This window comes from Paramisgurnus dabryanus, chromosome 9 (assembly GCF_030506205.2).
Source record: "Paramisgurnus dabryanus chromosome 9, PD_genome_1.1, whole genome shotgun sequence".
Classification (NCBI taxonomy): Eukaryota; Metazoa; Chordata; class Actinopteri; order Cypriniformes; family Cobitidae; genus Paramisgurnus; species Paramisgurnus dabryanus.
Window position 1 is genome coordinate 6636997 of NC_133345.1, and position 17557 is coordinate 6654553.

The 17557-nt window shown below is 45.7% G+C and overlaps 41 non-coding genes and 15 pseudogenes across 41 annotated transcripts; all 56 read right to left on the minus strand.

Annotated features, from left to right (window-relative positions):
- Nucleotides 1-4004: 4004 nt before the first annotated feature.
- LOC135761877 (5S ribosomal RNA) lies at nt 4005-4123 on the minus strand. The gene has a single exon (XR_010538454.1). It is a non-coding gene; the product is annotated as a 5S ribosomal RNA (ribosomal RNA).
- A 126-nt stretch (nt 4124-4249) lies between these two features.
- LOC135763615 (5S ribosomal RNA) lies at nt 4250-4368 on the minus strand. The gene has a single exon (XR_010539555.1). It is a non-coding gene; the product is annotated as a 5S ribosomal RNA (ribosomal RNA).
- A 126-nt stretch (nt 4369-4494) lies between these two features.
- On the minus strand, nt 4495-4613 carry LOC135763733 (5S ribosomal RNA). The gene has a single exon (XR_010539567.1). It is a non-coding gene; the product is annotated as a 5S ribosomal RNA (ribosomal RNA).
- A 125-nt stretch (nt 4614-4738) lies between these two features.
- LOC135763853 (5S ribosomal RNA) lies at nt 4739-4857 on the minus strand. The gene has a single exon (XR_010523280.1). It is a non-coding gene; the product is annotated as a 5S ribosomal RNA (ribosomal RNA).
- Nucleotides 4858-4982: 125 nt separating this feature from the next.
- Nucleotides 4983-5101, minus strand: LOC135723158 (5S ribosomal RNA). Its single transcript, XR_010539594.1, has one exon. It is a non-coding gene; the product is annotated as a 5S ribosomal RNA (ribosomal RNA).
- A 125-nt stretch (nt 5102-5226) lies between these two features.
- LOC135763416 (5S ribosomal RNA) lies at nt 5227-5345 on the minus strand (annotated as a pseudogene).
- Nucleotides 5346-5465: 120 nt separating this feature from the next.
- Nucleotides 5466-5584, minus strand: LOC135724978 (5S ribosomal RNA). The gene has a single exon (XR_010524634.1). It is a non-coding gene; the product is annotated as a 5S ribosomal RNA (ribosomal RNA).
- A 126-nt stretch (nt 5585-5710) lies between these two features.
- LOC135723530 (5S ribosomal RNA) lies at nt 5711-5829 on the minus strand. Its single transcript, XR_010523232.1, has one exon. It is a non-coding gene; the product is annotated as a 5S ribosomal RNA (ribosomal RNA).
- Nucleotides 5830-5954: 125 nt separating this feature from the next.
- LOC135723159 (5S ribosomal RNA) lies at nt 5955-6073 on the minus strand. The gene has a single exon (XR_010522870.1). It is a non-coding gene; the product is annotated as a 5S ribosomal RNA (ribosomal RNA).
- Nucleotides 6074-6198: 125 nt separating this feature from the next.
- LOC135723160 (5S ribosomal RNA) lies at nt 6199-6317 on the minus strand. Its single transcript, XR_010522871.1, has one exon. It is a non-coding gene; the product is annotated as a 5S ribosomal RNA (ribosomal RNA).
- A 126-nt stretch (nt 6318-6443) lies between these two features.
- LOC135723161 (5S ribosomal RNA) lies at nt 6444-6562 on the minus strand. The gene has a single exon (XR_010522872.1). It is a non-coding gene; the product is annotated as a 5S ribosomal RNA (ribosomal RNA).
- Nucleotides 6563-6687: 125 nt separating this feature from the next.
- Nucleotides 6688-6806, minus strand: LOC135726177 (5S ribosomal RNA; annotated as a pseudogene).
- A 126-nt stretch (nt 6807-6932) lies between these two features.
- On the minus strand, nt 6933-7051 carry LOC135723162 (5S ribosomal RNA). Its single transcript, XR_010522873.1, has one exon. It is a non-coding gene; the product is annotated as a 5S ribosomal RNA (ribosomal RNA).
- A 126-nt stretch (nt 7052-7177) lies between these two features.
- LOC135723163 (5S ribosomal RNA) lies at nt 7178-7296 on the minus strand. The gene has a single exon (XR_010522874.1). It is a non-coding gene; the product is annotated as a 5S ribosomal RNA (ribosomal RNA).
- A 125-nt stretch (nt 7297-7421) lies between these two features.
- On the minus strand, nt 7422-7540 carry LOC135723164 (5S ribosomal RNA). The gene has a single exon (XR_010522875.1). It is a non-coding gene; the product is annotated as a 5S ribosomal RNA (ribosomal RNA).
- Nucleotides 7541-7665: 125 nt separating this feature from the next.
- On the minus strand, nt 7666-7784 carry LOC135725488 (5S ribosomal RNA; annotated as a pseudogene).
- Nucleotides 7785-7904: 120 nt separating this feature from the next.
- On the minus strand, nt 7905-8023 carry LOC135724980 (5S ribosomal RNA). The gene has a single exon (XR_010524635.1). It is a non-coding gene; the product is annotated as a 5S ribosomal RNA (ribosomal RNA).
- A 126-nt stretch (nt 8024-8149) lies between these two features.
- On the minus strand, nt 8150-8268 carry LOC135723165 (5S ribosomal RNA). The gene has a single exon (XR_010522876.1). It is a non-coding gene; the product is annotated as a 5S ribosomal RNA (ribosomal RNA).
- Nucleotides 8269-8393: 125 nt separating this feature from the next.
- On the minus strand, nt 8394-8512 carry LOC135726927 (5S ribosomal RNA; annotated as a pseudogene).
- A 120-nt stretch (nt 8513-8632) lies between these two features.
- On the minus strand, nt 8633-8751 carry LOC135723946 (5S ribosomal RNA). The gene has a single exon (XR_010523624.1). It is a non-coding gene; the product is annotated as a 5S ribosomal RNA (ribosomal RNA).
- A 125-nt stretch (nt 8752-8876) lies between these two features.
- Nucleotides 8877-8995, minus strand: LOC135723166 (5S ribosomal RNA). Its single transcript, XR_010522877.1, has one exon. It is a non-coding gene; the product is annotated as a 5S ribosomal RNA (ribosomal RNA).
- Nucleotides 8996-9121: 126 nt separating this feature from the next.
- LOC135726312 (5S ribosomal RNA) lies at nt 9122-9240 on the minus strand (annotated as a pseudogene).
- A 125-nt stretch (nt 9241-9365) lies between these two features.
- LOC135723168 (5S ribosomal RNA) lies at nt 9366-9484 on the minus strand. The gene has a single exon (XR_010522879.1). It is a non-coding gene; the product is annotated as a 5S ribosomal RNA (ribosomal RNA).
- A 125-nt stretch (nt 9485-9609) lies between these two features.
- Nucleotides 9610-9728, minus strand: LOC135725489 (5S ribosomal RNA; annotated as a pseudogene).
- Nucleotides 9729-9853: 125 nt separating this feature from the next.
- Nucleotides 9854-9972, minus strand: LOC135724183 (5S ribosomal RNA). The gene has a single exon (XR_010523855.1). It is a non-coding gene; the product is annotated as a 5S ribosomal RNA (ribosomal RNA).
- Nucleotides 9973-10098: 126 nt separating this feature from the next.
- LOC135723406 (5S ribosomal RNA) lies at nt 10099-10217 on the minus strand. Its single transcript, XR_010523112.1, has one exon. It is a non-coding gene; the product is annotated as a 5S ribosomal RNA (ribosomal RNA).
- Nucleotides 10218-10342: 125 nt separating this feature from the next.
- On the minus strand, nt 10343-10461 carry LOC135723532 (5S ribosomal RNA). Its single transcript, XR_010523234.1, has one exon. It is a non-coding gene; the product is annotated as a 5S ribosomal RNA (ribosomal RNA).
- A 126-nt stretch (nt 10462-10587) lies between these two features.
- Nucleotides 10588-10706, minus strand: LOC135723533 (5S ribosomal RNA). The gene has a single exon (XR_010523235.1). It is a non-coding gene; the product is annotated as a 5S ribosomal RNA (ribosomal RNA).
- A 125-nt stretch (nt 10707-10831) lies between these two features.
- LOC135726674 (5S ribosomal RNA) lies at nt 10832-10950 on the minus strand (annotated as a pseudogene).
- Nucleotides 10951-11070: 120 nt separating this feature from the next.
- On the minus strand, nt 11071-11189 carry LOC135723974 (5S ribosomal RNA). The gene has a single exon (XR_010523651.1). It is a non-coding gene; the product is annotated as a 5S ribosomal RNA (ribosomal RNA).
- Nucleotides 11190-11314: 125 nt separating this feature from the next.
- Nucleotides 11315-11433, minus strand: LOC135723535 (5S ribosomal RNA). Its single transcript, XR_010523236.1, has one exon. It is a non-coding gene; the product is annotated as a 5S ribosomal RNA (ribosomal RNA).
- Nucleotides 11434-11558: 125 nt separating this feature from the next.
- Nucleotides 11559-11677, minus strand: LOC135725490 (5S ribosomal RNA; annotated as a pseudogene).
- Nucleotides 11678-11802: 125 nt separating this feature from the next.
- LOC135724184 (5S ribosomal RNA) lies at nt 11803-11921 on the minus strand. The gene has a single exon (XR_010523856.1). It is a non-coding gene; the product is annotated as a 5S ribosomal RNA (ribosomal RNA).
- A 126-nt stretch (nt 11922-12047) lies between these two features.
- On the minus strand, nt 12048-12166 carry LOC135723169 (5S ribosomal RNA). The gene has a single exon (XR_010522880.1). It is a non-coding gene; the product is annotated as a 5S ribosomal RNA (ribosomal RNA).
- Nucleotides 12167-12291: 125 nt separating this feature from the next.
- LOC135723171 (5S ribosomal RNA) lies at nt 12292-12410 on the minus strand. The gene has a single exon (XR_010522881.1). It is a non-coding gene; the product is annotated as a 5S ribosomal RNA (ribosomal RNA).
- Nucleotides 12411-12536: 126 nt separating this feature from the next.
- On the minus strand, nt 12537-12655 carry LOC135726313 (5S ribosomal RNA; annotated as a pseudogene).
- Nucleotides 12656-12780: 125 nt separating this feature from the next.
- LOC135723536 (5S ribosomal RNA) lies at nt 12781-12899 on the minus strand. The gene has a single exon (XR_010523237.1). It is a non-coding gene; the product is annotated as a 5S ribosomal RNA (ribosomal RNA).
- A 125-nt stretch (nt 12900-13024) lies between these two features.
- Nucleotides 13025-13143, minus strand: LOC135763150 (5S ribosomal RNA; annotated as a pseudogene).
- Nucleotides 13144-13268: 125 nt separating this feature from the next.
- On the minus strand, nt 13269-13387 carry LOC135761911 (5S ribosomal RNA). Its single transcript, XR_010538487.2, has one exon. It is a non-coding gene; the product is annotated as a 5S ribosomal RNA (ribosomal RNA).
- Nucleotides 13388-13513: 126 nt separating this feature from the next.
- Nucleotides 13514-13632, minus strand: LOC135764162 (5S ribosomal RNA). The gene has a single exon (XR_010539719.2). It is a non-coding gene; the product is annotated as a 5S ribosomal RNA (ribosomal RNA).
- Nucleotides 13633-13757: 125 nt separating this feature from the next.
- On the minus strand, nt 13758-13876 carry LOC135764163 (5S ribosomal RNA). The gene has a single exon (XR_010539720.1). It is a non-coding gene; the product is annotated as a 5S ribosomal RNA (ribosomal RNA).
- A 126-nt stretch (nt 13877-14002) lies between these two features.
- On the minus strand, nt 14003-14121 carry LOC135764164 (5S ribosomal RNA). The gene has a single exon (XR_010539721.2). It is a non-coding gene; the product is annotated as a 5S ribosomal RNA (ribosomal RNA).
- A 125-nt stretch (nt 14122-14246) lies between these two features.
- LOC135723173 (5S ribosomal RNA) lies at nt 14247-14365 on the minus strand. Its single transcript, XR_010522883.1, has one exon. It is a non-coding gene; the product is annotated as a 5S ribosomal RNA (ribosomal RNA).
- A 125-nt stretch (nt 14366-14490) lies between these two features.
- LOC135725494 (5S ribosomal RNA) lies at nt 14491-14609 on the minus strand (annotated as a pseudogene).
- A 120-nt stretch (nt 14610-14729) lies between these two features.
- LOC135724981 (5S ribosomal RNA) lies at nt 14730-14848 on the minus strand. The gene has a single exon (XR_010524636.1). It is a non-coding gene; the product is annotated as a 5S ribosomal RNA (ribosomal RNA).
- Nucleotides 14849-14975: 127 nt separating this feature from the next.
- On the minus strand, nt 14976-15094 carry LOC135726315 (5S ribosomal RNA; annotated as a pseudogene).
- Nucleotides 15095-15219: 125 nt separating this feature from the next.
- LOC135723537 (5S ribosomal RNA) lies at nt 15220-15338 on the minus strand. Its single transcript, XR_010523238.1, has one exon. It is a non-coding gene; the product is annotated as a 5S ribosomal RNA (ribosomal RNA).
- Nucleotides 15339-15463: 125 nt separating this feature from the next.
- LOC135725495 (5S ribosomal RNA) lies at nt 15464-15582 on the minus strand (annotated as a pseudogene).
- Nucleotides 15583-15707: 125 nt separating this feature from the next.
- On the minus strand, nt 15708-15826 carry LOC135724186 (5S ribosomal RNA). Its single transcript, XR_010523858.1, has one exon. It is a non-coding gene; the product is annotated as a 5S ribosomal RNA (ribosomal RNA).
- A 126-nt stretch (nt 15827-15952) lies between these two features.
- LOC135723174 (5S ribosomal RNA) lies at nt 15953-16071 on the minus strand. Its single transcript, XR_010522884.1, has one exon. It is a non-coding gene; the product is annotated as a 5S ribosomal RNA (ribosomal RNA).
- A 125-nt stretch (nt 16072-16196) lies between these two features.
- Nucleotides 16197-16315, minus strand: LOC135723175 (5S ribosomal RNA). Its single transcript, XR_010522885.1, has one exon. It is a non-coding gene; the product is annotated as a 5S ribosomal RNA (ribosomal RNA).
- A 126-nt stretch (nt 16316-16441) lies between these two features.
- LOC135723445 (5S ribosomal RNA) lies at nt 16442-16560 on the minus strand. Its single transcript, XR_010523150.1, has one exon. It is a non-coding gene; the product is annotated as a 5S ribosomal RNA (ribosomal RNA).
- A 125-nt stretch (nt 16561-16685) lies between these two features.
- LOC135723176 (5S ribosomal RNA) lies at nt 16686-16804 on the minus strand. The gene has a single exon (XR_010522886.1). It is a non-coding gene; the product is annotated as a 5S ribosomal RNA (ribosomal RNA).
- A 125-nt stretch (nt 16805-16929) lies between these two features.
- LOC135725496 (5S ribosomal RNA) lies at nt 16930-17048 on the minus strand (annotated as a pseudogene).
- Nucleotides 17049-17168: 120 nt separating this feature from the next.
- LOC135724982 (5S ribosomal RNA) lies at nt 17169-17287 on the minus strand. Its single transcript, XR_010524637.1, has one exon. It is a non-coding gene; the product is annotated as a 5S ribosomal RNA (ribosomal RNA).
- A 126-nt stretch (nt 17288-17413) lies between these two features.
- On the minus strand, nt 17414-17532 carry LOC135725976 (5S ribosomal RNA; annotated as a pseudogene).
- Nucleotides 17533-17557: the final 25 nt, after the last annotated feature.

Sequence of the window (17557 nt, forward strand, 5' to 3'; positions counted from 1 at the left end):
TCCCTCCCAACGTTTGCTCCCACAAGTTGTTGACAGCCTCTTTCTCGTTTTTTGCTAAAATAACACCTAATATCTTCATCTCTTGTACCTCCTTGAACTTAACAACCCCTGTTAAAACCTCTGTTGTTCCAAACTTCATATATACTGTTTTATCCTCATTCAGTTTTGCACCTGAGCCCATACAGTAGCATTTCATTTTTTCCATTACTTCTTTTACGCTTTCTATATTCTCAACTACAATTGTCGTGTCATCTGCATATTGGAATATTCTTGTTAATTCCTCTTTGTCTTCTAATTCTATTCCATTTATATGTTTTCCTCTGTTAATTAGAAGCCCTAGGGGTTCTGCCACCAAAGAGTACAGCTGTGCTGAGAGTGGACACCCTTGTCTAATAGATCTTAAAACTTTAAAGGGTTGAGTTAAAAAACCATTACATTTTACCTTAGTTAAAATGTCAGTATATAAAACTGAAATCCATTTTATGAATTTCTGCCCAAAGCCAAATTGTTTTAGAACTGCAAATAAGAATCTGTGTTCCACTCTATCAAATGCCTTCTCAAAGTCCATGCTTATTATATATGCGCTTTTACCCTTTTCTTTTATATACCACGTTATGTCTCTAATGCTGCTTGTAATATCTGCTATATCTCTTCCCATTACTCCGTAAGCTTGATTAGTTTCAATTATATTGGGCAGTACCTGTTTTAGTCTATTTGCTAAAACTTTAGCTAAAACTTTAAGGTCTGTGTTTAGCATTGTGATTGGTCTATAATTTTTCAAGTCTGTTTTATTTCCTTTTTTCTTATATATAATTTTCATTAGACCTAACCCCATTCTTGGGTGCACTTTTCCTTTTTCAAAGATCTCTTCATAAACCTCTTTTAAAATAATACTTATTTTTCCTTTAAAAGCTTTATAAAACTCATTCCCAATGCCGTCTATCCCTGGGCTTTTCTTCGTTCCTAATTGATTGATGGCTTCTATAATTTCTTCTGTTGTAATATCTTTTTCACAATAATTTTTGTCTTCTTTATCAACTTTTCTCGTTATTTGTTGTAATAAGATTTTTCTTTTTGTCTCATCTCCTTCTTCTGATGTAAAAAGTTCCTCATAAAACTGGTTTACCTCTTTTAAAATACCCTCTGTACTTAATATCACTTTTCCTTCTTTGTTTCTGAGTTCTTTAATTATTCCTGCCTTCCCCCTACTTTTCTCAAGGTTTAAAAAGAACTTGTTGCATTTTTCTCCTTCTACTGTGTATTTCGCTTTGCTTCTTAGCATCGCCCCTTTGTACTTTTCTTCTTCTATTTTCTTTAGTTTTTCCTCCACTTCAATTACTCTTTGTATGTTTACCTCATTTTTGTTTAACTCCTCTTTTAATGTTTTTCTTATTTCTTCCTCTTTTATTCTTTTCACCTTTTGCAACAATTTACTATAGCTCATTGCATATTTCCTAATGTCATATTTCATGTTTTCCCACCATTGTCTTTTATCTTCTATATACATAAGGTCTGTTTTTCCTTCATCTAATATATTTTCTATCTCTTTTTTAAAATGCTGTTCCTTTAAAACTTCAGTGTTTAAAATCCATACCCCTGGTCCCTTCATTTCTCCTTTAAAATCCATTCTCATTAACACCATTTTGTGATCACTTAAAGTTGTTTCTTTATAAAACACTCCATCAATAAAACATTCCAAATTCCTGGTGCTTAAAAAGTGGTCTATTCTAGTTTGACACATAAAATTCCCCACCAGCTGTCTTCTTGTATATTCCCTCTTTTTTTCATTTCTCTCCCTCCACACATCAATCATGTTTTTTTTCCCCATCAACGACCTTAACTCCTTTCTACCCCCATCTGATTTAAAGATCATTCCATTAGCCATGTCCATTTTACTAAAAACAGTGTTAAAATCCCCCGCAATCATTACCCTCTCCCATTTTTCAACTACTTCAGCTATAACATTAAAATATCTTTTCTTTTCTATTTCTTCATTTGGAGCATGTACGTTTACTAAAATAAAATCATCTTCTTCCATCTTAATTTCTACTGCCATGCATTTCCCTTTTGTGTCATTATACATTAGTTTTGTCTTGATACCTCTATCTTGTCTTATTAACACCGCCACTCCTCCTCCCATTTTTCCCTCTCCATTATTAAAAAATAATTCTCCTTCCCATCTTCTTTTAAAATCCTCCATTACACTTTCTTTCCAGTTTGTCTCTTGCAATAAAATCACATCTTCATCTCTACACAGTTCCTTAACTTTTTCAAATTTCACACCATTCATTAATCCCCTTGCATTAAAGCTCACAATTTTTAACACCATTAAATAAAAAGAAAAAAAGAAAAACTTTTGCATCAACATTTTGTTAGTCAATTTTCCTCCCCTGCCTTTTCACTTCTTCCACAGTCTTGTATCTCTTCAGAACTTTGTTTCCACATTTTATTTTTAGCTTTCTCTAAATTTGGTTTTACCTTAATTTTTCTCCTTCTTTTGTTGGTTGTTCCCAACGTGCTGTCTTCGTCAATGTTTTCACTGTCTTTGTCCTTTCCTTCCTCCTCCCCAGTTTGTTCTTTCTCCTTTGGCTCCTTCGTTTCAATTTGTTGAGTATCGTTTTCCTCCATCAAATCCTCCATTTCCTCGCTTTCCTGTGTTAATTCAGTCTTTTCAATCTCGTTGTCATTGTCCTCTCCTTGTGTCACTCCAGTATTCTCATTTTGCTCCTCACTTTTCTGTGTTAATTCAGTCTTTTCAATCTCGTTGTCATTGTCCTCTCCTTGTGTTGCTCCAATGTCCTCACGTTGCTCCTCTTCGCTGTCTGTTTCATGCATCTGCCCGCTATCCTGCTCTTCTTCCTGTTGATGGTCTCTATACCAGCATTCGCACTTGTCCAGTGCACGCTTGCAGTCCGGACACCTCACTACCTTGCAGTCCCTCGCAAAGTGGCCTGTTTCCTCGCATTTAAAGCATTTAAAATCCGGACAGTCCTTCATCATGTGTTCAGGGCTCATACACAACCTGCAGGTTCTCACCTGCTGGCTATGTATCACTCTGAAGTATTGAGGACCTTCTCCCGTTTCAAGTCTAGTGCTGTAGGGCAAGGAGGCCACTTCTTTTGGGAACCGTACCTTCAGGAACCTTGTTCCATCCTCTATGTGGGTGCCGTTGTAGAATCGTCTCCTTATCTGTGAGATGGGAGTTACCCCCCATCCCTCCAGCTTCTGTAATATCTCGCCGTCGTCCAGGTATGCGGGCAGATGCATAAAAGAGACAACAAAATCTTTATTATTCAACTTTTTAATTTCACAAATCTTTCCTTTAATCATTAGTCCTCCATCCAACTTTTCAATATCTTCCTCCTTTTCAAAGGTAATTTCATATTCTTTCATCATTTTGGGCCTTACCGCTAGTATGCTTGTAACGTCCATCTTGTCAAGCAATGCCTGAATTATGTCCTCTGGTTTTCCTTCATGCACCTCTGCCAGATCAACTACCACCGTTGCTTCTTTAGTGTAGTATCTTTTATGTCTCCTTTCCGGGCCATCCTTATCTCGTTGTCTTTTTTCCAGTCCGTTTTCCATTTGCTGATGCGTTCCTCGTTCTAAATCCATGTCTGTTGCTGTTATATTGTCCATTCCTCAAAGGAACAAGCAACAACACACAAAAAAAAAACTAAAACGATCCCTCCCAAACAGCTAAGCTGTTGGGAGGACAAGTAACAAAATAACAAAAAAACAAACAAACAAAAAAACCTTTTAGGACTAAATAAACACAAATAGAAAAACTCAAACGTGTGGAGAGCCTTTCCCTCTCTACTGCAGCCTCACACTTCCTTGTTGCTCTCTAGCGCCCTCAGGGTGGTGTGGCCGTAAGCGAGTGCTGACTCGCTTCGATAGACACTTCAAGACTTATGTGGCAACGCCATGACATCAGTGAACGCTTACAGAAAGGTCGCATTCATGGGAAAAAATGACATAAAAAAATAATTTATTAATATAAATGCTTACAGCACCTGGTATTCCCAGGCGGTCTCCCATCCAAGTACTAACCAGGCCCGACCCTGCTTGGCTTCCGAGATCAGACGAGAGCGGGCGTGCTCAGGGTGGTGTGGCCGTAAACGAGTGCTGACTCTATTCGATAGACACTTCAAGGCTAATGTGGCAACGCAATGACATCGGTAAATGGTTACAGAAAGGACGCATTCATGGGAAAAAATGACATAAAAAAAAAAATTAATTAATTAAATGCTTACAGCACCTGGTATTCCCAGGCGGTCTCCCATCCAAGTACTAACCAGGCCCGACCCTGCTTGGCTTCCGAGATCAGACGAGAGCGGGCGTGCTCAGGGTGGTGTGGCCGTAAGCGAGTGCTGACTCGCTTCGATAGACACTTCAAGACTTATGTGGCAACGCCATGACATCAGTGAACGCTTACAGAAAGGTCGCATTCATGGGAAAAAATGACATAAAAAAATAATTTATTAATATAAATGCTTACAGCACCTGGTATTCCCAGGCGGTCTCCCATCCAAGTACTAACCAGGCCCGACCCTGCTTGGCTTCCGAGATCAGACGAGAGCGGGCGTGCTCAGGGTGGTGTGGCCGTAAGCGAGTGCTGATTCGGTTCGAGAGACACTTCAAGGCTAATGTGGCAACGCAATGACATCGGTAAATGGTTACAGAAAGGACGCATTCATGGGAAAAAATGACATAAAAAAATTATTAATTAATTAAATGCTTACAGCACCTGGTATTCCCAGGCGGTCTCCCATCCAAGTACTAACCAGGCCCGACCCTGCTTGGCTTCCGAGATCAGACGAGAGCGGGCGAGCTCAGGGTGGTGTGGCCGTAAGCGAGTGCAGACTCGATTCGAGAGACACTTCAAAACTAATGTGGCAACGCCATGCCATGGGAGAACGCTTACAGAAAGGACGCATTCATGGGAAAATATGACATAAATAAATATTTAATTAATTAAATGCTTACAGCACCTGGTATTCCCAGGCGGTCTCCCATCCAAGTACTAACCAGGCCCGACCCTGCTTGGCTTCCGAGATCAGACGAGAGCGGGCGTGCTCAGGGTGGTGTGGCCGTAAGCGAGTGCCGACTCGAATCGACAGACACTTCAAGACTTATGTGGCAACGCCATGACATCAGTGAACGCTTACAGAAAGAACGCATTCATGGGAAAAAATGACATAAATAAATATTTAATTAATTAAATGCTTACAGCACCTGGTATTCCCAGGCAATCTCCCATCCAAGTACTAACCAGGCCCGACCCTGCTTGGCTTCCGAGATCAGACGAGAGCGGGCGTGCTCAGGGTGGTGTGGCCGTAAGCGAGTGCGGACTTGATTCGAGAGACACTTCAAAACTAATGTGGCAACGGCATGCCATGGGAGAACGCTTACAGAAAGGACGCATTCATGGGAAAAATGACATAAATAATTAATTAATTTAATTCTTACAGCACCAGGTATTCCCAGGCGGTCTCCCATCCAAGTACTAACCAGGCCCGACCCTGCTTGGCTTCCGAGATCAGACGAGAGCGGGCGTGCTCAGGGTGGTGTGGCCGTAAACGAGTGCTGACTCGATTCGAGAGACACTTCAAGGCTAATGTGGCAACGCAATGACATCGGTAAATGGTTACAGAAAGGACGCATTCATGGGAAAAAATGACATAAAAAATATAATTAATTAATTAAATGCTTACAGCACCTGGTATTCCCAGGCGGTCTCCCATCCAAGTACTAACCAGGCCCGACCCTGCTTGGCTTCCGAGATCAGACGAGAGCGGGCGTGCTCAGGGTGGTGTGGCCGTAAACGAGTGCTGACTCGATTCGAGAGACACTTCAAGGCTAATGTGGCAACGCAATGACATCGGTAAATGGTTACAGAAAGGACGCATTCATGGGAAAAATGACATAAAAAATATAATTAATTAATTAAATGCTTACAGCACCTGGTATTCCCAGGCGGTCTCCCATCCAAGTACTAACCAGGCCCGACCCTGCTTGGCTTCCGAGATCAGACGAGAGCGGGCGTGCTCAGGGTGGTGTGGCCGTAAGCGAGTGCTGACTCGCTTCGATAGACACTTCAAGACTTATGTGGCAACGCCATGACATCAGTGAACGCTTACAGAAAGATCGCATTCATGGGAAAAAATGACATAAAAAAATAATTAATTAATTAAATGCTTACAGCACCTGGTATTCCCAGGCGGTCTCCCATCCAAGTACTAACCAGGCCCGACCCTGCTTGGCTTCCGAGATCAGACGAGAGCGGGCGTGCTCAGGGTGGTGTGGCCGTAAGCGAGTGCTGACTCGATTCGAGAGACACTTCAAGGCTAATGTTGCAACGCAATGACATCGGTAAATGGTTACAGAAAGGACGCATTCATGGGAAAAAATGACATAAAAAAAATTATTAATTAATTAAATGCTTACAGCACCTGGTATTCCCAGGCGGTCTCCCATCCAAGTACTAACCAGGCCCGACCCTGCTTGGCTTCCGAGATCAGACGAGAGCGGGCGTGCTCAGGGTGGTGTGGCCGTAAGCGAGTGCCGACTCGAATCGACAGACACTTCAAGACTTATGTGGCAACGCCATGACATCAGTGAACGCTTACAGAAAGAACGCATTCATGGGAAAAAATGACATAAATAAATATTTAATTAATTAAATGCTTACAGCACCTGGAATTCCCAGGCAATCTCCCATCCAAGTAATAACCAGGCCCGACCCTGCTTGGCTTCCGAGATCAGACGAGAGCGGGCGTGCTCAGGGTGGTGTGGCCGTAAGCGAGTGCTGACTCGCTTCGATAGACACTTCAAGACTTATGTGGCAACGCCATGACATCAGTGAACGCTTACAGAAAGGTCGCATTCATGGGAAAAAATGACATAAAAAAATAATTTATTAATATAAATGCTTACAGCACCTGGTATTCCCAGGCGGTCTCCCATCCAAGTACTAACCAGGCCCGACCCTGCTTGGCTTCCGAGATCAGACGAGAGCGGGCGTGCTCAGGGTGGTGTGGCCGTAAGCGAGTGCTGACTCGATTCGAGAGACACTTCAAAGCTAATGTGGCAACGCAATGACATCGGTAAATGGTTACAGAAAGGACGCATTCATGGGAAAAAATGACATAAAAAAAATTATTAATTAATTAAATGCTTACAGCACCTGGTATTCCCAGGCGGTCTCCCATCCAAGTACTAACCAGGCCCGACCCTGCTTGGCTTCCGAGATCAGACGAGAGCGGGCGTGCTCAGGGTGGTGTGGCCGTAAGCGAGTGCAGACTCGATTCGAGAGACACTTCAAAACTAATGTGGCAACGCCATGCCATGGGAGAACGCTTACAGAAAGGACGCATTCATGGGAAAATATGACATAAATAAATATTTAATTAATTAAATGCTTACAGCACCTGGTATTCCCAGGCGGTCTCCCATCCAAGTACTAACCAGGCCCGACCCTGCTTGGCTTCCGAGATCAGACGAGAGCGGGCGTGCTCAGGGTGGTGTGGCCGTAAGCGAGTGCCGACTCGAATCGACAGACACTTCAAGACTTATGTGGCAACGCCATGACATCAGTGAACGCTTACAGAAAGAACGCATTCATGGGAAAAAATGACATAAATAAATATTTAATTAATTAAATGCTTACAGCACCTGGTATTCCCAGGCAATCTCCCATCCAAGTACTAACCAGGCCCGACCCTGCTTGGCTTCCGAGATCAGACGAGAGCGGGCGTGCTCAGGGTGGTGTGGCCGTAAGCGAGTGCGGACTTGATTCGAGAGACACTTCAAAACTAATGTGGCAACGGCATGCCATGGGAGAACGCTTACAGAAAGGACGCATTCATGGGAAAAATGACATAAAAAATTAATTAATTAAATTCTTACAGCACCAGGTATTCCCAGGCGGTCTCCCATCCAAGTACTAACCAGGCCCGACCCTGCTTGGCTTCCGAGATCAGACGAGAGCGGGCGTGCTCAGGGTGGTGTGGCCGTAAACGAGTGCTGACTCGATTCGAGAGACACTTCAAGGCTAATGTGGCAACGCAATGACATCGGTAAATGGTTACAGAAAGGACGCATTCATGGGAAAAAATGACATAAAAAAAATAATTAATTAATTAAATGCTTACAGCACCTGGTATTCCCAGGCGGTCTCCCATCCAAGTACTAACCAGGCCCGACCCTGCTTGGCTTCCGAGATCAGACGAGAGCGGGCGTGCTCAGGGTGGTGTGGCCGTAAGCGAGTGCTGACTTGCTTCGATAGACACTTCAAGACTTATGTGGCAACGCCATGACATCAGTGAACGCTTACAGAAAGATCGCATTCATGGGAAAAAATGACATAAAAAAATAATTAATTAATTAAATGCTTAGAGCACCTGGTATTCCCAGGCGGTCTCCCATCCAAGTACTAACCAGGCCGGACCCTGCTTGGCTTACGAGATCAGACGAGAGCGGGCGTGCTTAGGGTGGCGTGGCCGTAAGCGAGTGCTGACTTGATTCGAGAGACACTTCAAAACTAATGTGGCAACGCCATGCCATGGGAGAACGCTTACAGAAAGGACGCATTCATGGGAAAAATGACATAAATAATTAATTAATTTAATTCTTACAGCACCAGGTATTCCCAGGCGGTCTCCCATCCAAGTACTAACCAGGCCCGACCCTGCTTGGCTTCCGAGATCAGACGAGAGCGGGCGTGCTCAGGGTGGTGTGGCCGTAAGCGAGTGCTGACTCGCTTCGAAAGACACTTCAAGACTTATGTGGCAACGCCATGACATCAGTGAACGCTTACAGAAAGATCGCATTCATGGGAAAAAATGACATAAAAAAATAATTAATTAATTAAATGCTTACAGCACCTGGTATTCCCAGGCGGTCTCCCATCCAAGTACTAACCAGGCCCGACCCTGCTTGGCTTCCGAGATCAGACGAGAGCGGGCGTGCTCAGGGTGGTGTGGCCGTAAGCGAGTGCTGACTCGATTCGAGAGACACTTCAAGGCTAATGTGGCAATGCAATGACATCGGTAAATGGTTACAGAAAGGACGCATTCATGGGAAAAAATGACATAAAAAAAATTATTAATTAATTAAATGCTTACAGCACCTGGTATTCCCAGGCGGTCTCCCATCCAAGTACTAACCAGGACCGACCCTGCTTGGCTTCCGAGATGAGACGAGAGCGGGCGTGCTCAGGGTGGTGTGGCCGTAAGCGAGTACAGACTCGATTCGAGAGACACTTCAAAACTAATGTGGCAACGCCATGCCATGGGAGAACGCTTACAGAAAGGACGCATTCATGGGAAAATATGACATAAATAAATATTTAATTAATTAAATGCTTACAGCACCTGGTATTCCCAGGCGGTCTCCCATCCAAGTACTAACCAGGCCCGACCCTGCTTGGCTTCCGAGATCAGACGAGAGCGGGCGTGCTCAGGGTGGTGTGGCCGTAAGCGAGTGCAGACTCGAATCGACAGACACTTCAAGACTTATGTGGCAACGCCATGACATCAGTGAACGCTTACAGAAAGAACGCATTCATGGGAAAAAATGACATAAATAAATATTTAATTAATTAAATGCTTACAGCACCTGGTATTCCCAGGCAATCTCCCATCCAAGTACTAACCAGGCCCGACCCTGCTTGGCTTCCGAGATCAGACGAGAGCGGGCGTGCTCAGGGTGGTGTGGCCGTAAGCGAGTGCGGACTTGATTCGAGAGACACTTCAAAACTAATGTGGCAACGGCATGCCATGGGAGAACGCTTACAGAAAGGACGCATTCATGGGAAAAAATGACATAAAAAAATAATTAATTAATTAAATGCTTACAGCACCTGGTATTCCCAGGCGGTCTCCCATCCAAGTACTAACCAGGCCCGACCCTGCTTGGCTTACGAGATCAGACGAGAACGGGCGTGCTCAGGGTGGTGTGGCCGTAAGCGAGTGCTGACTCGATTCGAGAGACACTTCAAGGCTAATGTGGCAACGCAATGACATCGGTAAATGGTTACAGAAAGGACGCATTCATGGGAAAAAATGACATAAAAAAAATAATTAATTAATTAAATGCTTACAGCACCTGGTTTTCCCAGGCGGTCTCCCATCCAAGTACTAACCAGGCCCGACCCTGCTTGGCTTCCGAGATCAGACGAGAGCGGGCGTGCTCAGGGTGGTGTGGCCGTAAGCGAGTGCTGACTCGCTTCGATAGACACTTCAAGACTTATGTGGCAACGCCATGACATCAGTGAACGCTTACAGAAAGGTCGCATTCATGGGAAAAAATGACATAAAATAATAATTAATTAATTAAATGCTTACAGCACCTGGTATTCCCAGGCGGTCTCCCATCCAAGTACTAACCAGGCCCGACCCTGCTTGGCTTCCGAGATCAGACGAGAGCGGGCGTGCTCAGGGTGGTGTGGCCGTAAACGAGTGCTGACTTGATTCGAGAGACACTTCAAGGCTAATGTGGCAACGCAATGACATCGGTAAATGGTTACAGAAAGGACGCATTCATGGGAAAAAATGACATAAAAAAAATAATTAATTAATTAAATGCTTACAGCACCTGGTATTCCCAGGCGGTCTCCCATCCAAGTACTAACCAGGCCCGACCCTGCTTGGCTTCCGAGATCAGACGAGAGCGGGCGTGCTCAGGGTGGTGTGGCCGTAAACGAGTGCTGACTCGCTTCGATAGACACTTCAAGACTTATGTGGCAACGCCATGACATCAGTGAACGCTTACAGAAAGATCGCATTCATGGGAAAAAATGACATAAAAAAATAATTAATTAATTAAATGCTTAGAGCACCTGGTATTCCCAGGCGGTCTCCCATCCAAGTACTAACCAGGCCCGACCCTGCTTGGCTTACGAGATCAGACGAGAGCGGGCGTGCTCAGGGTGGCGTGGCCGTAAGCGAGTGCTGACTTGATTCGAGAAACACTTCAAAACTAATGTGGCAACGCCATGCCATGGGAGAACGCTTACAGAAAGGACGCATTCATGGGAAAAATGACATAAATTATTAATTAATTAAATGCTTACAGCACCTGGTATTCCCAGGCGGTCTCCCATCCAAGTACTAACCAGGACCGACCCTGCTTGGCTTCCGAGATCAGACGAGAGCGGGCGTGCTCAGGGTGGTGTGGCCGTAAGCGAGTGCTGACTCGATTCGAGAGACACTTCAAAACTAATGTGGCAACGCCATGCCATGGGAGAACGCTTACAGAAAGGACGCATTCATGGGAAAATATGACATAAATAAATATTTAATTAATTAAATGCTTACAGCACCTGGTATTCCCAGGCGGTCTCCCATCCAAGTACTAACCAGGCCCGACCCTGCTTGGCTTCCGAGATCAGACGAGAGCGGGCGTGCTCAGGGTGGTGTGGCCGTAAACGAGTGCAGACTCGAATCGACAGACACTTCAAGACTTATGTGGCAACGCCATGACATCAGTGAACGCTTACAGAAAGAACGCATTCATGGGAAAAAATGACATAAATAAATATTTAATTAATTAAATGCTTACAGCACCTGGTATTCCCAGGCAATCTCCCATCCAAGTACTAACCAGGCCCGACCCTGCTTGGCTTCCGAGATCAGACGAGAGCGGGCGTGCTCAGGGTGGTGTGGCCGTAAGCGAGTGCGGACTTGATTCGAGAGACAATTCAAAACTAATGTGGCAACGGCATGCCATGGGAGAACGCTTACAGAAAGGACGCATTCATGGGAAAAAATGACATAAAAAAATAATTAATTAATTAAATGCTTACAGCACCTGGTATTCCCAGGCGGTCTCCCATCCAAGTACTAACCAGGCCCGACCCTGCTTGGCTTACGAGATCAGACGAGAACGGGCGTGCTCAGGGTGGTGTGGCCGTAAGCGAGTGCTGACTCGATTCGAGAGACACTTCAAGGCTAATGTGGCAACGCAATGACATCGGTAAATGGTTACAGAAAGGACGCATTCATGGGAATAAATGACATAAAAAAAATAATTAATTAATTAAATGCTTACAGCACCTGGTATTCCCAGGCGGTCTCCCATCCAAGTACTAACCAGGCCCGACCCTGCTTGGCTTCCGAGATCAGACGAGAGCGGGCGTGCTCAGGGTGGTGTGGCCGTAAGCGAGTGCTGACTCGCTTCGAAAGACACTTCAAGACTTATGTGGCAACGCCATGACATCAGTGAACGCTTACAGAAAGGTCGCATTCATGGGAAAAAATGACATAAAAAAATAATTAATTAATTAAATGCTTACAGCACCTGGTATTCCCAGGCGGTCTCCCATCCAAGTACTAACCAGGCCCGACCCTGCTTGGCTTCCGAGATCAGACGAGAGCGGGCGTGCTCAGGGTGGTGTGGCCGTAAGCGAGTGCTGACTCGATTCGAGAGACACTTCAAGGCTAATGTGGCAATGCAATGACATCGGTAAATGGTTACAGAAAGGACGCATTCATGGGAAAAAATGACATAAAAAAAATTATTAATTAATTAAATGCTTACAGCACCTGGTATTCCCAGGCGGTCTCCCATCCAAGTACTAACCAGGACCGACCCTGCTTGGCTTCCGAGATGAGACGAGAGCGGGCGTGCTCAGGGTGGTGTGGCCGTAAGCGAGTGCAGACTCGATTCGAGAGACACTTCAAAACTAATGTGGCAACGCCATGCCATGGGAGAACGCTTACAGAAAGGACGCATTCATGGGAAAATATGACATAAATAAATATTTAATTAATTAAATGCTTACAGCACCTGGTATTCCCAGGCGGTCTCCCATCCAAGTACTAACCAGGCCCGACCCTGCTTGGCTTCCGAGATCAGACGAGAGCGGGCGTGCTCAGGGTGGTGTGGCCGTAAACGAGTGCAGACTCGAATCGACAGACACTTCAAGACTTATGTGGCAACGCCATGACATCAGTGAACGCTTACAGAAAGAACGCATTCATGGGAAAAAATGACATAAATAAATATTTAATTAATTAAATGCTTACAGCACCTGGTATTCCCAGGCAATCTCCCATCCAAGTACTAACCAGGCCCGACCCTGCTTGGCTTCCGAGATCAGACGAGAGCGGGCGTGCTCAGGGTGGTGTGGCCGTAAGCGAGTGCGGACTTGATTCGAGAGACAATTCAAAACTAATGTGGCAACGGCATGCCATGGGAGAACGCTTACAGAAAGGACGCATTCATGGGAAAAAATGACATAAAAAAATAATTAATTAATTAAATGCTTACAGCACCTGGTATTCCCAGGCGGTCTCCCATCCAAGTACTAACCAGGCCCGACCCTGCTTGGCTTACGAGATCAGACGAGAACGGGCGTGCTCAGGGTGGTGTGGCCGTAAGCGAGTGCTGACTCGATTCGAGAGACACTTCAAGGCTAATGTGGCAACGCAATGACATCGGTAAATGGTTACAGAAAGGACGCATTCATGGGAATAAATGACATTAAAAAAATAATTAATTAATTAAATGCTTACAGCACCTGGTATTCCCAGGCGGTCTCCCATCCAAGTACTAACCAGGCTCGACCCTGCTTGGCTTCCGAGATCAGACGAGAGCGGGCGTGCTCAGGGTGGTGTGGCCGTAAGCGAGTGCTGACTCGCTTCGATAGACACTTCAAGACTTATGTGGCAACGCCATGACATCAGTGAACGCTTACAGAAAGGTCGCATTCATGGGAAAAAATGACATAAAAAAAAATTTAATTAATTAAATGCTTACAGCACCTGGTATTCCCAGGCGGTCTCCCATCCAAGTACTAACCAGGCCCGACCCTGCTTGGCTTCCGAGATCAGACGAGAGCGGGCGTGCTCAGGGTGGTGTGGCCGTAAGCGAGTGCTAACTCGATTCGAGAGACACTTCAAGGCTAATGTGGCAACGCAATGACATCGGTAAATGGTTACAGAAAGGACGCATTCATGGGAAAAAATGACATAAAAAAAATTATTAATTAATTAAATGCTTACAGCACCTGGTATTCCCAGGCGGTCTCCCATCCAAGTACTAACCAGGCCCGACCCTGCTTGGCTTCCGAGATCAGACGAGAGCGGGCGTGCTCAGGGAGGTGTGGCCGTAAGCGAGTGCAGACTCGATTCGAGAGACACTTCAAAACTAATGTGGCAACGCCATGCCATGGGAGAACGCTTACAGAAAGGACGCATTCATGGGAAAATATGACATAAATAAATATTTAATTAATTAAATGCTTACAGCACCTGGTATTCCCAGGCGGTCTCCCATCCAAGTACTAACCAGGCCCGACCCTGCTTGGCTTCCGAGATCAGACGAGAGCGGGCGTGCTCAGGGTGGTGTGGCCGTAAGCGAGTGCCGACTCGAATCGACAGACACTTCAAGACTTATGTGGCAACGCCATGACATCAGTGAACGCTTACAGAAAGAACGCATTCATGGGAAAAAATGACATAAATAAATATTTAATTAATTAAATGCTTACAGCACCTGGTATTCCCAGGCAATCTCCCATCCAAGTACTAACCAGGCCCGACCCTGCTTGGCTTCCGAGATCAGACGAGAGCGGGCGTGCTCAGGGTGGTGTGGCCGTAAGCGAGTGCGGACTTGATTCGAGAGACACTTCAAAACTAATGTGGCAACGGCATGCCATGGGAGAACGCTTACAGAAAGGACGCATTCATGGGAAAAATGACATAAAAAATTAATTAATTAAATTCTTACAGCACCAGGTATTCCCAGGCGGTCTCCCATCCAAGTACTAACCAGGCCCGACCCTGCTTGGCTTCCGAGATCAGACGAGAGCGGGCGTGCTCAGGGTGGTGTGGCCGTAAACGAGTGCTGACTCGATTCGAGAGACACTTCAAGGCTAATGTGGCAACGCAATGACATCGGTAAATGGTTACAGAAAGGACGCATTCATGGGAAAAAATGACATAAAAAAAAATTATTAATTAATTAAATGCTTACAGCACCTGGTATTCCCAGGCGGTCTCCCATCCAAGTACTAACCAGGACCGACCCTGCTTGGCTTCCGAGATGAGACGAGAGCGGGCGTGCTCAGGGTGGTGTGGCCGTAAGCGAGTGCAGACTCGATTCGAGAGACACTTCAAAACTAATGTGGCAACGCCATGCCATGGGAGAACGCTTACAGAAAGGACGCATTCATGGGAAAATATGACATAAATAAATATTTAATTAATTAAATGCTTACAGCACCTGGTATTCCCAGGCGGTCTCCCATCCAAGTACTAACCAGGCCCGACCCTGCTTGGCTTCCGAGATCAGACGAGAGCGGGCGTGCTCAGGGTGGTGTGGCCGTAAACGAGTGCAGACTCGAATCGACAGACACTTCAAGACTTATGTGGCAACGCCATGACATCAGTGAACGCTTACAGAAAGAACGCATTCATGGGAAAAAATGACATAAATAAATATTTAATTAATTAAATGCTTACAGCACCTGGTATTCCCAGGCAATCTCCCATCCAAGTACTAACCAGGCCCGACCCTGCTTGGCTTCCGAGATCAGACGAGAGCGGGCGTGCTCAGGGTGGTGTGGCCGTAAGCGAGTGCGGACTTGATTCGAGAGACAATTCAAAACTAATGTGGCAACGGCATGCCATGGGAGAACGCTTACAGAAAGGACGCATTCATGGGAAAAAATGACATAAAAAAATAATTAATTAATTAAATGCTTACAGCACCTGGTATTCCCAGGCGGTCTCCCATCCAAGTACTAACCAGGCCCGACCCTGCTTGGCTTACGAGATCAGACGAGAACGGGCGTGCTCAGGGTGGTGTGGCCGTAAGCGAGTGCTGACTCGATTCGAGAGACACTTCAAGGCTAATGTGGCAACGCAATGACATCGGTAAATGGTTACAGAAAGGACGCATTCATGGGAATAAATGACATAAAAAAAATAATTAATTAATTAAATGCTTACAGCACCTGGTATTCCCAGGCGGTCTCCCATCCAAGTACTAACCAGGCCCGACCCTGCTTGGCTTCCGAGATCAGACGAGAGCGGGCGTGCTCAGGGTGGTGTGGCCGTAAGCGAGTGCTGACTCGCTTCGATAGACACTTCAAGACTTATGTGGCAACGCCATGACATCAGTGAACGCTTACAGAAAGGTCGCATTCATGGGAAAAAATGACATAAAAAAATAATTAATTAATTAAATGCTTACAGCACCTGGTATTCCCAGGCGGTCTCCCATCCAAGTACTAACCAGGCCCGACCCTGCTTGGCTTCCGAGATCAGACGAGAGCGGGCGTGCTCAGGGTGGTGTGGCCGTAAGCGAGTGCTGACTCGATTCGAGAGACACTTCAAGGCTAATGTGGCAACGCAATGACATCGGTAAATGGTTACAGAAAGGACGCATTCATGGGAAAAAATGACATAAAAAAAATTATTAATTAATTAAATGCTTACAGCACCTGGTATTCCCAGGCGGTCTCCCATCCAAGTACTAACCAGGCCCGACCCTGCTTGGCTTCCGAGATCAGACGAGAGCGGGCGTGCTCAGGGAGGTGTGGCCGTAAGCGAGTGCAGACTCGATTCGAGAGACACTTCAAAACTAATGTGGCAACGCCATGCCATGGGAGAACGCTTACAGAAAGGACGCATTCATGGGAAAATATGACATAAATAAATATTTAATTAATTAAATGCTTACAGCACCTGGTATTCCCAGGCGGTCTCCCATCCAAGTACTAACCAGGCCCGACCCTGCTTGGCTTCCGAGATCAGACGAGAGCGGGCGTGCTCAGGGTGGTGTGGCCGTAAGCGAGTGCCGACTCGAATCGACAGACACTTCAAGACTTATGTGGCAACGCCATGACATCAGTGAACGCTTACAGAAAGAACGCATTCATGGGAAAAAATGACATAAATAAATATTTAATTAATTAAATGCTTACAGCACCTGGTATTCCCAGGCAATCTCCCATCCAAGTACTAACCAGGCCCGACCCTGCTTGGCTTCCGAGATCAGACGAGAGCGGGCGTGCTCAGGGTGGTGTGGCCGTAAGCGAGTGCGGAATTGATTCGAGAGACACTTCAAAACTAATGTGGCAACGGCATGCCATGGGAGAACGCTTACAGAAAGGACGCATTCATGGGAAAAATGACATAAAAAATTAATTAATTAAATTCTTACAGCACCAGGTATTCCCAGGCGGTCTCCCATCCAAGTACTAACCAGGCCCGACCCTGCTTGGCTTCCGAGATCAGACGAGAGCGGGCGTGCTCAGGGTGGTGTGGCCGTAAACGAGTGCTGACTCGATTCGAGAGACACTTCAAGGCTAATGTGGCAACGCAATGACATCGGTAAATGGTTACAGAAAGGACGCATTCATGGGAAAAAATGACATAAAAAAAATAATTAATTAATTAAATGCTTACAGCACCTGGTATTGCCAGGCAGTCTCCCATCCAAGTACTAACCAGGCCCGACCCTGCTTGGCTTCCGAGATCAGACGAGAGCGGGCGTGCTCAGGGTGGTGTGGCCGTAAGCGAGTGCTGACTCGCTTCGATAGACA